Below are 14,024 nucleotides of genomic sequence, written 5' to 3' on the forward strand. Positions count from 1 at the left end.
GTGTTATAGTTCAGCAACAGTGATACAGTTTCTCAGCATTAGTACTGAAGATCTCCTTACAATACTTATGAAGTCCAAAAAAACCCTTCAGAGATGTTTTAGTAATCTTTTCAGTCAGGCTTTCAAGCTCCGTATGAGTTGGTTTAACTGTTTTGCATACTATACTGCTAATATATTTAACGTACTTATTTATTGGCTAATTCCCTTTAGATTCTATTATGGGTGGAAAAGAGGCAACATTTTTTACAGAGCAAGCCTAATAAAAAACCTTAAGTACACTTAACTTGTAACACTACAGGTCTACGGAGCTTTTAAAGGTTGCAAACCAGATACTTCCGGGGCTTGACAAAGAAAAAAAATTTCCCCAACCAAAAAAAAACTTATCACATAGAGGGCATTTTTTTCACAAGAAGAGATCTTTTCTTGCAGGATCAGTCACAAAAAAGAGAAGTCCAACTGGCCTTGAACTTAATAAGGTTTGCAATGATGTGTTACTACTAGCAATGAGAACACCACTAGCATCAGTAAGAATGATAGCAATGAGGACAAAAATAACATGTCACATTTATATGGTGAATCAAAAAGCTGTCTCTGCCAACCAGTACGGACAGTCTTCACAATTTATTCATGATTCATGGGATATTTAATATCATTTTCTTAAAAACTTAGCCCCCAGTGTTTGTGATGATATTACACCCCTCAGGTTTAATTTTGGAAAGTTTCTATCCCATGAAACTTCTAAGAAACATTTAAAAAATAAACTCTATGCATTCAAGAAAAAAACAAAACAACCCCAAACAACAAAATAATTTTTATTTTTAAAATCTTCACTTTTTAAACTGGTCCCCTGATTTCTGTACTTTTGAAGAGGGATTCAAACGTCAACTTAAGATGTTGCTCAAGGCAGCTGTGTAGACATCAACCCTCCCAGGCAAAAGAAAGGCAGCTGCCAGCAATAATGGTTCCCACTTACACTGCCATACATTTCCTAGGGTAGGACCTCAGCAGGTATCCATCTCTTCTCATCAGCTATTTAGAGGACTTAATTGACCCCTAAAGTTAGATGAGAATTCCTCCACTCAAAGTTCTAAACTAAGACTAAAGTAACAGTTAAATCTCCTAAGCTACACATCAATTATCTAACTCAAAAAACAAGAACAAAACAAAAAAAAACCCAAAATTGTTCAGAAATATTTAAAATTTACGTTTTATTATGATGCATTACTCATATAGGATACATACATTAGGGTATATCCTAATTAAAAAAAACCAATTAATTAATATTCAATTCTAAAGCAGGGCTATGAAATCACTATAATTTTTTATTATTACAAAACCAAAATGATTTCAGGAAAAATGCTTCATCATCTTTTTACCACCACCAGTATAATAGTAGCTACAACAGCCAAGCCACAGAAAGGTTTCATTTCTTGTGCAGGTTATCGTATTGCAATAAACATTTCTAAAATGGCATCCTCAGAAACAACAAACTCCCTTAATTAAGACGACTGCCAAGAACCAATTTCGGTGTAATGAACTACTCTGTGATGTTTCATACGCTCCTGTTCTTACATGACTTCACAAAAAATCAGTATGATTCTCATATAGATTTTTTTGAAGTTACATGCTTTACATTACAATTGTTATTAAAGGCAGTCATTACATAAAATATTGAATCTCTCCAGTTACACTGTATTCTTCTAACATTTTTTTACAAATGAGGGAATCGCTTCACTAGAATAATTCTGTTTCCACCAGGGTTTGCCAGTTCAGAGATACTGCTGTAAGATTACCCAAGAAAATATGAAACCCTCATGGTCTGACCCAGTAACACAGTGCGAGAAAGTCTCTTCCCTCATAGAGCTCTATTATTATACATATTTGCAGCCCATCAGAGAAGGATAACAGTGAGTCACCCACAGTCACTGCCCCAGGGATATGATCCTTTCCTGATGTCAATCACAGCAAATATTCTCTCACTCTTTCCTTTGCAGTAAGGCTGCAATAGCCAGGAGAGTGTTCCGGAATGCAGTTACCACAGAGCCAGAAGAGGTCCTGCTCACTTAGGGTTTAAATGATGTTATAAGAATGCTGTCAAGACAATGTACTACAAACATTTCACCTAAAGGAAAATTTTACTGAAGATCAAGGAGAAAGTTCTAGGGTTCTAGGATGAGTGGTGTACCCCTCTGCTGCTATGCAAAATATATTCTTTGGGACTGAATCAGTAAAAACATCCTCTGCCTTTCCTAAACCCAAGATCGTTGGTTTCATTTTCTACTATGGCAGCCTAACCTAATTGCATATACAAGGAAAAAGAGGGTGGTTGGAGGAGCGGAAGAGGAAACATTGATGCTTACAGCCACAGAATGATAAGACACACATTCACCTGCAATATCTTCCGTGAAACTGTACAGTATTACTCAGTCTGAGGCCTCAATTTGAACTCTTCATAATGATGACAATGATAATAGCAATAATGCAATTGGAACAGTCAACTCCAGCATCTTACGTAGTACTGCTGGAGTCATTAAACTTACCACAAGTTTTTGCTGACATTAGACCAGAGCAGAATCACCTTGGATCAATGGTAAACTTTGGTCTCTGCAAGAATCTTATCAGTAGGAGCATTCAAAATGCTGTTCTCCTAGGTCTTTGTACCTACAGAGCCTATTAACATCAGCTATAAAGACAGCTACCCAGCCAATCATCATACCTGTCTTTGAGACCCATCTTATGTTTAAGTTCCCCAATTTCACAAGGATTTGGGTGTATTTAAAATACATGTACTATGAAACAGAGACTGCATTGTTCACTGAATACAGTTGTTTTCAAATGTTTTTGTGAAGTAAGACATTGCATTACTATTAAGATCCATTATGATTTTCATCATCATTGCTGCTACCGTTATCATTCATTGTTAAAATGAAGTACAGAAATCACATGGGCAAAGAAAATGCTCTAATTGGGAAAAGGTCTATGGACTTTAAATATGCTCCTGTATCTACAGACCTATCTGTCATTACAAATACACTTTGCTTCTATAAATAAAAATTACTTTAACCCAATGATGAAGTTACTACTTCATCAAGGAAGTTAATATGTTTTTCTGAGAATTGTGGATTCAAATGTGTGGACAATAAAGGGAATAGTGCTTATTTCTGTGAATTGTTAACTTCCCAGTTGTTCTGCTCTAACATTAATGCTGTGGAGGTATTGCTTAAGAGGGGTTTTATCATACAAAGAACCATGTCCAGCAAGTAGGACAATACTCCATTTTACTTGTCAATTTCTAGGCTTTATGTGGAATATAAGTTTTTAGATCTTTTTACCTTGTTAATGTCTTAAAAGATTTTGTTTGCAACTATCAGCAAGTATAAAGCTGACATACTCAAGTACATAGAATTATTGTATTTTTTTATTTATGAGGATCTAATCCTGCACCAGGTTTCAGTGACAGAAAACACCTTTAAAAACATACTCTATTTCTCTTGAAATAGAGTTTTAAAGAAATTTAGAGATATTAAAGCAATTTCTGTTACATTCTGTTACTATTACAAGAAAGAGTTTATCTAGATTAAGAAAACAATTCAAGACTAGTTCTGAGTTGCTCCACACATGAGCTAACCTCACTTTTTTTCCCTCATCAAGGTGTGGGTTAATAATCTTTAACTTAGTTTAACTAGGCAAGTTTAATTTTGATGGGCACTGAGTAGGGATGCCAGCTAGGTAAATCAAGGAAAAAAAAATATCCTGGATTTTATCTTGAAAAAAGGTCTAAATTAGATAACACTGCAATTTGTTATCTGAGCTTAGCCTAACTTCAAAGGCATAGCATAGGCCTAATTGAAGACTTATTCTCACACACTTAATGTAGTCCTTTATTTACAGATCACTGACAGGAGAGTGCCAAGCAGTCTATAATAAGCCAATCTGTTTCTGTGAAATAATGTTATATGATAAATAAGACAAGGTTCACTGTAGCTACTTTCTCATTTAGAAAAAAAACAAAATACAAAAATCATGGATTAACAGTATGTATTGAAAACTTTCCCTTTAATAAAGAATCCTTTTTAATGAATTCCTACAGTTACAGGAATGTAATAAAGCATCTGAACCCATAAAAAAAATTAGGTTCTCCCATAAAACTTAAAAATGGACAAACTGATTTGTCTCAAAATTTATAAAAAAATAATTGGACTGAGAATGTACATGCCAAGTTTCCACTTGGAAAGAAATTTTAGGGACTGTTACTATTACAAAACACTGAAAAGGAAGGTTCCTAATGGAAATGCTGACGAAGTCTTTACTTCACCAGTGCTAGCTAGACACATAAATGCTCACAGACACTCTGTAAGAACCTGAAGCTTTCTTTGATAAACTCTGTTTCCGTAACCAAAAATGAATGACCACCTTTCCCAGCTTTTCAGCTCAGTACAGATATAAGCACAGAAATCCCTATCTTGCAAATTTCCTGACTTCCCAGAATAGCTTTGAAGCAGGAATTATTGTAAATCATGAGTGAAGATGTATTATAAGAAGTGCTAATGAGGCATGAATTATACTCTTTACTTTTTTTTAAGAGACCACTCTTTCAAGAGGTCACCATAGCCAAAATATCATTGCAAAGTTAATTTTCTCTTTTCAGGGTAAATTGAAGGCATTTGTTTCAGATTATCTATCCAATACGAGCTGGAGAAATAGCAATCTAATCAAATCATGCATGGTTTTCATTTTCATTACAGTTTAGCAAAAGGTACTATCTGACACTCCAAGAAATCAATGAGATATTTGGGTACAGTAATTTCTGTACAGCTGTAGGCCAAGACCAAATATGAAATGAAACTCACAGTTAATGTAAAATACCTTTAGCCTATGCTGTTCTCAAGATTTTTTCACTAGAGCCTTTCCACAGGGAATCAAACAGCTTACTTCCGATTCACACTTTTCCCTTTTCTGGAAGTGGTTCCCAGTATACTAATCTTTGCCCAGGGGACCAAATCGTGGTCTTTTTAGGACACTTTCCAGATTTAGTCCCATGATTCAAGCCACCATCTGTTTTTAAAGGGGAAAACCCCTCTCTGTGGAAGCATTAACCTGACATTTCTCCAGTCTAGACTAATAATTATGTTAAGGACAGACTGAGTCCATTATCCACATGGAATGAGCAGAGGCTTTGACAAACCAGTAATAATAGGCGTCAGACTAGTCACTGAGGATTGCTTTCTTATAAAAGGGAACTTTAGGCTCATTCAAGGATTTTGCTTCCACTGGGACTGACAAACAGTGTGTTTATTTCCATCAAAGGCAAGGGACTGCATTTAGTGTAGTGCTCATAAAACAGGAAATGGAATGTTGTTCAACAAAGGTTGACCTGCTCCTGTAGATTTTTGTCAACACTGCTTTTGTTCAGAATGGGAAGCAGGGTTCCTCTAATTGTACCATTCCAATTCTTCTCATTGCAGCCTTTTATATATTCAAATGGACACATTCATTTTAAATTGTCTATGCTTTGAAAAAACTGCACAAGTAAAACAAGTGTTGAGAACTGGCATGAAGCTGGTGACCTTCAGTAGAAAAAAAAAGTACAATTCACAGGGTAACAGTTTTGAAATGCAGGTTCCCCAGGCCCCGTTTTATCCGTGGGCTTCAAACAGATTTAACTTTCATTAAGAACACCATGCAAAGAACTTCAGCTAGAAATCAGTCGCAACAACCCATACCGTGGTTATTGATCCTACAAACTGCAGAACTTGGGAATGTGCTCTCCAGTGCCATCTACTGGCACCTAAATCATTAACCGACTGTCTAGCATCTTGTGTACAAAGTACCCACGTCAGAGCTCTGAGCACATATGTAAATACATACTTATTTAGGCTATTCCTATTTTAGTCGTACTCACTTATGAATTCTAGAGTAGGGCAATCCAAGGGTGTCTTTCAGGCTTTTTTTAGAAGGGCATGCTAATGTAATATTTATATAATCATGTTGGCATTCATCTTTACTGCACACAGTTAGACCACCATCCAACATCCACAAGCATTAGTGCAATTCGTTTTGCCAACCTCCGTGAGTCTATCTAGAGCTCTTAAAAAGGTCTTTTCAAGTCAAAAGTGTTAAGCAAAGTACCTGGTTATAGGGAAAACTCTTTATCCCATCTTGAAACAGGCAAGAAGAAAATAGATTTTCAAGCATACTTTATGGACAAAGGAAAATAAACTGCATATAGCACTATTATAAAATATCTGAATTATTTGCTTGCATGTTCCTGCCACATCTCAGAATTGTAAAGAGACTGAGAAGATTGTTATCACCACTTTCCACAGAGAGAAACCAAAAGAGGAAACTAAAATGTGGCTGTTTTTTTCTTACAAGCAAGTAAGTCGCTGAAAAGGGAAAGAAAATATTTCAGGAATTCTCACTTCTACATGCTGTTTTCAGATCACTGTTTAAAACAGCATATTTGAACTGATTGCTTTCATACTAATTCAGGAGGCTGACATCAAGAGATCTGGACAGGCTGGAGCGATGGGCTAAGGCCAACTGTGTGAGTTTCAATAAGGCCAAATGCCAGGTGCTGCACTTGGGCCACAACAACCCCCAGCAGCGCTACAGGCTTGGGGAGGAGTGGCTGGAGAGCTGCCAGTCAGAGAGGGACCTGGGGGTGTTGATTGACAGCCGGCTGAACATGAGCCAGCAGTGTGCCCAGGTGGCCAAGAAGGCCAATGGCATCCTGGCTTGTATCAGCAATAGCATGGCCAGCAGGGACAGGGAAGTGATCTTACCCCTGTACTCGGCACTGGTGAGGCCGCATCTCGATGACTGTGTTCAGTTTTGGGCCCCTCACTACAAAAAGGGCATTGAATTACTCGAGCGTGTCCAGAGAAGGGCAACGAAGCTGGTGAAGGGTCTGGAGCACAGGTCCTACGAGGAGCGGCTGAGGGAACTGGGGCTGTTTAGTCTGGAGAAGAGGAGGCTGAGGGGAGACCTCATCGCCCTCTACAGCTACCTGAAAGGAGGTTGCAGAGAGCTGGGGACGAGTCTCTTTTACCAAGTAACAAGCGATAGGACAAGAGGGAATGGCCTCAAGTTGCGCCAGGGAAGGTTTAGACTGGATATTAGGAAGCATTTCTTTACAGAACAGGTTGTGAGGTGTTGGAATGGGCTGCCCAGGGCAGTGGTGGTGTCCCTGTCCCTGAAGGTGTTTAAGAGTCAGGTTGACATAGCGCTGAGGGATATGGTGTAGTTGGGAACTATCAGTGTTAGGTCAATAGTTGGACTTAGATGATCTCCAAGGTCTTTTCCAAGATGATTCTGTGATTTTGAAATAGCTGCATACAAATGTCTAATGAAGGATAAATTTACAACCCCTTTGGAAAACACTGTTGATATCTTAACTTTGCTCTTATTTCTGACATAGCTCTGCAGTTACCTTCATTTGTAGTATAAATTCCTGTCATAAATTAACACTACAGAACGAAGCACAGTCAGTTTCATACACAGCCATATGAAATGGTCCCTGCCAATGACCACTGTCAGTCTTCAGCTATCCACTTAGTTTCATGTTTGGCTTTCTTTCAATAAGGAAAATATATCTAATATTAAAATACCTAAAAAGCTACAAGCATAATAAAAAATAGTATTATTATAATTTACATGGTCTGTGTTCTTCGCTCCTATGCTGCAAATAGGTTCAAAAACATAATTCTGCTTGTAACCACTATTCAGTTTTATAGTGTTTTTGTAACAAAAAAAGCTCAAGAATTCAAAGTGATGTTTTTCTCTCTTCTGTTCTCCAAGTTAACTAACAGGAAGTAACAATCCTAAGGCTGATCTTATTTAGAGGGTAGTGATACCAAAAGTTGATGCAAAGGAGACAAAAGAAAAAAAAACCTCAAAGATGATGTAAAAAAAGCAAAGGAGAAGACCCTGAAGCTCTTGAAGACCTGCCCTAATGCTAATATCTATTGTAAGAAATGGACATCACTGAAACAAGAAAAAAAAATCAGGAAAGATCATCTAGCCAAATAGCTTTGTCTTCCTCAAGATGAAAAGCAGTGTGCTACAGCCCTTATAGAAGGGCAATAATTGGTGTGTTGGGAACATCCAGTGCCCTTCCATTCACTGGCCAAAAGAGGACTGAGCTTCTGTTACACCAGCTAACCCTTCCCAACAGCATTAGCATGGACTCTTATCAGAGTACTGCCTCTCAATCACTTTCAGCATGCACTCAGGCTTAAGAAAGTGACACTTGCCACAGCACAGCGTTTTCTACATTACCCCCAGTGAACTAGGAACGAACCATCCCACAGTTCAGCTGCTAGTAAAGTAAGATCACTGGGAATGCAGAACAACTGTTTGCACTGTGACAAAGCTAAACTAGATGGTGCCATTTGGTGAGGTTACCTCTGAGGAAGTGCAGGGTCAGGGCTGTGACTGCAATGTCAGGCAGACTGGAAACATGACCAGAGCACTGCACAGCTTCCTTCTGTCTAGCTCACCACACACTTCTCCATTAAGAAATAATGCCTGTTACAATTTGGCCTTAACAGGCTTTGTCAGTTTGAACTCAAAATTAAACTGTACACATTTTAAATAGGGTCTTGCTGCTGTACAAATATAAGTATTTCATTATTAATGTATTTCTCAAGACTATATGAATCTCTTCTTGAAATTGCTCAAGTCATGATCTGGGGATATCTTTTTTGCAATAGTAAGCTTTGTTCCTGGTAGGTAAACTCCCCTGTTCAAGAAAAAACATTATACATGCCCTCCCAGTACTAACAGTCCATTACTATTTCTGCCACCACAGAAAATGAGCAAAGAAAGTTACTAGCCTGTGATTTGGAAACTCCCTTGTCTACCATAAGCTGTCTGGCTGTAAGCACAGCTCTCCTGCAGGCTCTGCTCCTCATTTGTGAAGCAGAGATAATAGCAACTCCTTGCTTGCTTCACAATAGTATGAAGTTAAACACAATAAACCCTCAGGAACACTGTGGCCATAAGAAGAGTAAAGCAGCAAAGGCAAAAACTCAGGGCATATTTATTTTGCTGGCAAAGCACTGCTCTCAGAGCAGTAAGGCAAACACATCCATGGTGTAATGACAGGTAGGGTTGCAAGTGATATGTATTTGGGCTGTTGCTTTTAACTGGTATTGTTTCTGTTGCTAGCTTTTCAGGACACTGCAATCAAATAATTATTGTTTCCTTGGTTGCCAACTATTTTTCTTTTATTAGTAATACCGACCTTTGTTTATTCTTCTTCCTCCCATGGGAAATTTCAACACGCCTCCAGAAGGGATGTTGTATGACTCTCATTTATAATGGGATCACTCCCTTTCTTCCCATGGGAGGCTTTCTCTTTCCATTTTTTCCCCCCCTCTGTATTTGTAGATGGGGACACCAAGTCAAATCTATGCTGTGTTCACATTCATGTGATCTGAACAAGACGAACAGATCAGCAGTTCTCACACATTTGCCTAGGAGACGTACAGCTAAAGAGAATTCATCTCAGACACCATTCCATTTAAACTGTTTAGCATTCATTCTGGCAACAGTAGCAACAGACCATATAGGAAACTAGTACCAAAAATACATTTTTGTGTTTTTTTCTTTCCTCGATGCACTGAGTGTTTTCTGGGGTTTTGTATCCTTCATTCTTTGTTTTTTTGCTCTTCACTTCCTACTTTTCTCACCACGCTCATTCCTTTCTCACCAATGCATGCATTTTACTATCTGTCCCCAATCTTACTCATTCACAGCTTATTTCTTGGTGTGGTTTTGTCCTCTTTAGTTACCCTTCCACATGCCCCACCTTATCATCCTCTTTCAGGTACTTAGTTTATTTTGCCTTCTTATTGTGAACTACTACCCTTTGTCATAGAAAATCCTTTTCTTTCACTAGGTCATCATGTACTACTGTCACACTCATTTGTAGCCCCCAGCTCCACTACTGGCAACCCTGCTGATGACAGATGTCTCACAATCAGCTGCAAGTCTGCTCTTGGCTCCATGCCTGAGGGAAGCTCCAGATTTTTTTCACATTTGCTCTTTGCAGCAGCACTTTTATACAGATGCAGCAAAGTCACCTTTTCCTGAAGTACAGCTACTTAGAGAATTCCATATCCCTCTACACCACCAAGACTGAATACCTGTAGAAACAGCTTGAGAAAAATTGCAGACAATGCTATCCAGTGGGGTGAGTAAGCATGGATGGCATTTTGCCCTGGGAGTCTTGTTTTGAGCAGTCAGAGCATGTCAGTACATTTCATTGCCTAATACACACAGCAGGAGCTCTGGACTTGAGCGTGCAGATGAACCTTCATCATACCAACACTAAGCTACATATATCCTCCCCCACCATCTACTGCAATACTTTCATCTCTTCCCATGCCTCCTGTGTCATTCAAACTCAGTATTACCTTCCCCCACTCATTTCTTCTACTTACCTTTGACAAGCAAGAAAGACTACATGATTGTCCAATAAGGAGCTAAATGAAGAGAGTCTAGGGCATGCTAACTCATCAACCAACTAGCAGGAAAGTCTACAAATTCAGATTGGCTAGATATTCCAATGTTACACGCATTCAGATTGGCCCGGTGCCTATCTATCAGAAGCTGGCAGACAAATACCACACTCTTCTAGCCTGCAAAAAAATGGCTTAAGGGGCAATGTCTGTATAGATCCAATATACAAAGTAATTGTGCCAACTTTTCGCCTGTGTTTTCCACAATATCTATGTGCTCCTGAGCAAAGAAGCTAACACCAAAGGACTTGCTAACTCAGCTCTACGTGATGTTACTGGCTACGTCTGCATTAGCAAGCAGTATTTGCAACAGAAAGCCTGTGAACCAAGACAGTGGCTGCTGAGAACTGGATGCCCACGCTACATACTTCTGCGACGTGCATTAGCTCTAGACCAGTCCTGCAGACTGAAACCCCAATAGCTGATGGAGTCCTAGAATATATCATCTGATCCACAGAAACACAGAATGGTTCAGGCTGGAAGGGACCTCTAGAGGTCATCTTGTCCAACCTGCCCTGTTCAAGCAGGGTCACCTAGAGCTAGTTGCCCAGGACCACATCCAGAATATCTCCAATGATGGAGACTCTACAGCCTCTCCAGACAATCTGTAGCAGTACTGGGTAACCCTCACACTAAAAAAAGTGTTTATGTTCAAACAGTACCTACCATATTTTAGTTTTTATTTTAGACTTAAGCCTTATCCAAAAAGAATCCAGTTTACCTGGTCTGAGACCGCTCCAATGCAATCAAATTGATATTCAAGAGATTTGCTTCAACAGCAAAAACACAAGCCTTTATCATTGCTGAAATGCTACTGTAGATTCACTCACTGGTTCTTCTACTACAACCATGTTCTACCACCTTTATTCACACTCAGCAGTGCCTGACTTCAGAAAGTGGTGTTTAATATAGTATTTCTTTAAATGTTTTAACATGGTATGGGCAAGTTTTTTTTCTTCTTCCTTAGCTGCTTCCCCATCTCCAAAAACAGGACACAAAGTAATATACAGAGAAACTGTCTAAACACAAATATACCACCATACTATACGTTGGAATGGTTTAAACCATACAAGGATATGCTTCATCCATTCAAAACTTGGTAATAATGCAAATAAGAGATAATCGAGAAAGACTGGTGCATTCCCTTCGACATTTACTTTGTTTCCCACATTATGAATTCTTGGGATATAATCTCAGTAAATTAGCATCTGTGATAGAAACCTGAAAACAACTTTCTCAAATTTGTATGCCAACACAAAACACTGTCCATGACCACTAACCACATAGACGTTAATGTCATCTGTATCCCTGAAGAAGTACATATAGGCATTAGATAGTCTATGCATTTAGAGCCTATCCTGCTCTAACATGCCATTTTAGACAGACCCAAAGGAACCAGGCTGTAAGCCCATTTTGAAATCAATGCACAGCAGGGCTGATGGCAGATGAAATACACTGTACACAGACTCTACAGAGTGTATAGCTGTGTACAGCATGGCACTACACTATGTAAGCAGTGGGTTCGATGATATGCATGCCGAGGGTGCCCAGCGTCAGAGCTTTGTGATCGATCAAGACAGCCCTGTTCTAGTACTGCTGAAGTCAGGGTTATGATTACAGCTCTGTGGCAGATTAGCTGGGACACCAAAGTCAGCCAGATCACTCATGAAAATTCAATTCAGTTTGACCTGCGCAATTGCTATCGCTGCAGTTCAAAAATTATCAAATTATTTGCAGACAAGTACTACTAATATAATTTAGAAATAAAAGACATGAGGAACAATAATAGAGTCAAACAACACATGCCACAACACTTTCTATGTCTTCCAAAAAGAGTGGAGAAGAGACATTCTAATGAAAACTCCCAGAAGGATGGACTTAAAAATGTCTATTTTCTCTCTAGTATTTTGTTTCTCTTCAAATCATTAGGAAAGACCTCTACAAGTATAGTCTCTCACTTTTGCCATTTTAACGAGATTTTCACAAAAACTTTTTAAAAAAAGTCTGAAAGCTTCTGTTAAAATTAAACTGTATAATAAAACTGCATCATGCCCAAATGCTTTATTCCTTCAACCTTTAACCTAGCTAGTCAGGGAAATGAATTAATGAATCAACCTGCAAAATGAAGTGCTACTTTTATGAACACAGGAGCAGAGTCTGGCACTCTGAAGACTTCCTGCTAAACTGGCTTGCCCGTATAGACAGCATATTTGTCTTATACTTTTTAACGAAACATTTTAGAAAAGTAATAATTGTAATTTTCTGCCCATTAATATGTGCAAAATTTAAAATTAAAGTTCATCAATCTGCATGGTGGGAAGAAAAAAAGGTTTAATCCAACATTTTTTTGATAAAATTTTAACAGAATAGCTGTTAACATTCAAAAATGCTTCAGGGTCAATTCCCATTAATTGTGGTAGCATTGTTTTAATTTTTAAGTGTAGTTAGGATGCTTTTCCCATACCTGCAACCCTATTTTTATCATAAACAAGTTGCTTCTTGACTACTTTTCAAAAAAAAAAAGTAATTACTCCCAGTCAATTTTCATATTCATACAGAAAAAGTAGCACTGCTAGACACATCAGTGTGTTTAAAGAAATCAGGGTGGAAAAAAAACAGAAAAAATTCTGGTTACAAACAAAACACGCAAAATATTCTGGATATAAAATTTCCACAGGCAGTACTTCATCCAAAAATGTTCTCAAAATTAAACAAGAATTAGGAACTCATAAAATACACATGCTAACTAGGAGTCACCAAGCCAAGCGGAAATGCTGTACAGGAAGGTGTGGCCGTTGCCCTGTGAAAGCCAAGGTGTCTGAGTCAGCACCGCAAGGGTGGCATCTTCATCTGTTTAGGAGCCAAAAAGCAGAGTCCTCTCCTGAGGGCTGTGCCTACAGTAGCCTTTGAAGACCTGAGCATGGCTCACCCCTTTGGAAACACAGCTGCCGTGGGAGGGGGCATGTTGTGCAACACCCAGGCAGTTACAGCACCTGCCAAGTTTTGTGCTCTAGCTCTCAAGATTAGCCCTGTTTCTCATGATTATTTAACAAAATTCAAAACCAGTCTTTTGAATAGACTTAATTCCAGGGTAACTTGCTCCCCTCCTTCCAAAGTACCACAGCCATTAGGTTACAACCATGTTGCTTCCTGCATCTGAACATGTTTATTTTGTATTTTGTTAAATCCACTCGGTTTCAACTGAGGAAGCAGAAGGGGACTTTGCCCCTAACTCCCTTCTCACCTTCCTCCAGCCTAGACACTGGCCTGGTGATTAACATACTGTCGTGGGAAGGAAAACACATTGATGTGAATGAGGACACACCTGAATCCGATTTTCTTGCTTGTCCAACTAGTCTAATCACTATGCTAATGACTGGATCATGGGCAACCTGGTTTTGAATAACAGTGTCCATTGCTACTCTGGTTTGGTTTGTTGTTGTTTTATTAAAAGGAATTATCCAAGCATTCGCATTGGATCACTCCCTCATGAGGCTT

The sequence above is a fragment of the Strix aluco genome, chromosome 2 (genome assembly GCF_031877795.1).
Source record: "Strix aluco isolate bStrAlu1 chromosome 2, bStrAlu1.hap1, whole genome shotgun sequence".
In the NCBI taxonomy this organism is placed as follows: Eukaryota; Metazoa; Chordata; class Aves; order Strigiformes; family Strigidae; genus Strix; species Strix aluco.